This window comes from Schistosoma mansoni, chromosome 6 (genome assembly GCF_000237925.1).
Source record: "Schistosoma mansoni strain Puerto Rico chromosome 6, complete genome".
NCBI lineage: Eukaryota > Metazoa > Platyhelminthes > Trematoda > Strigeidida > Schistosomatidae > Schistosoma > Schistosoma mansoni.
Window position 1 is genome coordinate 17,759,991 of NC_031500.1, and position 2,386 is coordinate 17,762,376.

Consider the following 2,386-nt stretch of genomic DNA (forward strand, 5'->3'; position numbering starts at 1 on the left):
GATGAGTTTTCCATGGTGGTCAAGCTTCAATTGATTCATGATCTCAACTATTTAAACTTATGTGTTTAGAACAAGTTCAGACTCTAATCGAGCCACTTTTATAGGAAACAACCTTTTGTAAGACCTGTTCTAAATAACATTTCAGAAATGATACTCTAATTTATGCTTCTAAGACTAAAGAGAGGAATACAACCATTCACCAATGTCTTCAGTGAGTTGATATCTTTCAATAGACCTAGTTGAACTCATGATTAACTTATGATCTTAATTGTAAGGATGGCTCGTTGGTAAACTCTAGGAAGCCTCAAGAAGGCTAGAAAGAGCCGAAAACATTCCATCCAATTACTGCTAGGGGAATATTCTAGAATGTCGACGTATAGCTTCCCCATTGGATGGATAAGAATGATCCCCTATGTGCCTATTGGTTGTTCAAAATGATGATTTACTCTCAGTCAAAAAAAACTATAAATACATGAGATTTCTGTACTACACTGTTTTGGGGAATAAAAGTTCCTAATTACTAGTCTTCTGTTTTCTCTATTGCGATGTTGCGGGTTCTATCGTCCAAATAGTCTACTAGTAGGCGGCATTGTAAGAATCAAAGTTCTAGATATAACAGCAACTATATAAAATTACTATGATCTCCACAACCCCCCCCTTCCGATAAAGAGAGTAACAAACAAAATGTTATGAGAATTAGAGTATAATTTTACATATTCAGAAAAGATGTTGACAACAGACCCCTTTTAGAATAACAACTGAATAGAAGTGAATACTTCTTTGACTTCAAAAAAAAAGAAGAAAAAAAGAAGAAAAAACACCACACATCTCCTCATCACTTCAAACAGATAAAAAGGGGGAATGTATAAATGTAGATTTATTCATGGGGTGGTTTACAAAAAAAGAAATGACATCTTTTACTACAACATTCACTATCTTTTATACAGACTGAGTCCAAACTTAAACAATCTACACATTTTCCACTGAATGGTGCATCAAGTTTACATACAAGATCACCGCAACATGGATGAAATATAGTTTTTGCACATCGTTCACCTTTTTCTAAACATTTTAAACCTGAAAATTGTAATGAATAATAGAATAATTATAAAATGATGAATTATGCTACTTGTATAAACAGATATAAGTAGTATGTAACACTAATCAGAAGTAAAATGGATAGTCAGTCGGTCAGTCAGCTACAACGTAGGATCAGGTACATTTATGCATCGGTCCAAGTCGCCATACCTCACTCATTAGCACAATAAGATGAACACCGGATTTATAGATTTAGTCAATTTAGTGGTGGTAATATATAAAAGAAAGATTGTATATAAGGATATAGTAAAGGAAGAAAGACAGATATGAAGCAATTTTAATCTTAAGGTTTAAGGAAAGATAAAGAGTGTATACACCAACGCCATTGTGATTGATTCTGAGTCATGTCACCTAGAGTCTCTAACCATTGATAGCAGAGGATTAAGAAGAGATTAAGAATGTAAATAGAGATTTATCATACAGATGAAAGATGATGTATTATGAATGTAGATCAGAGGGTTTTTGTGGAGAATTTAGTATTTTCACAGTTGAAATCATGAGTCAATTGAAGCTAGACCATCATGGAAAACCTGGAAGCATTGGACAGCCATTTCGTCCTATTGTGGGACTTCTCAGCAGTGCGCACCCACGATAACACCTCGCGTGCGAGCGCTTGCGCCTAACCTATAGACAACTGAGACGGCATCCAACGGTGTTAACGTCTAACTTCAATCAATCCACGAAACTGAGAAACCGTCCACCATTGTCTACAGTGAGTTAATATCTCACAACAGAGGTTAAGCGCTCGCGTGCGAGATTGATAGGTCCTGGGTTCGGATCCGATGAGGCGGGATCCTAGATGCACACTGCCGGGGGGTCCCATATTAGGATAAAACGGCCGTCTAGTGTTTCCAGGTTTACCATGGTGGTCTAGCTTCAATCGACTGAGTATAACGACAATCATAACAATAAAATAACATAGAGAATCTATCATTTCTATTATATAATAATAGATTGATAACATACCTAGAATGCATGTAGTTTCTTTTGTAATGAATATTGATAAAATGAATAATGAGAATAAGAACGATTTGCACATAACTGACATTGTATAACACTAAAGTATACCAAATATCTTTATATTATTTAATTCTTAGTCTAACTTTATATATATATATATATACAGATTCGATTGAATATGCGTAGGGGTAACGTGTGGGAGTGGATGTAGGGGTGATTGATCGGTGGATGATGAATACACTTATGTTTATATATTTTATTTACACTAACTAGTCGTTAGGATTAACAAGTTCAAATGAATAATAGTTGACATGATTTAGACAAAAAC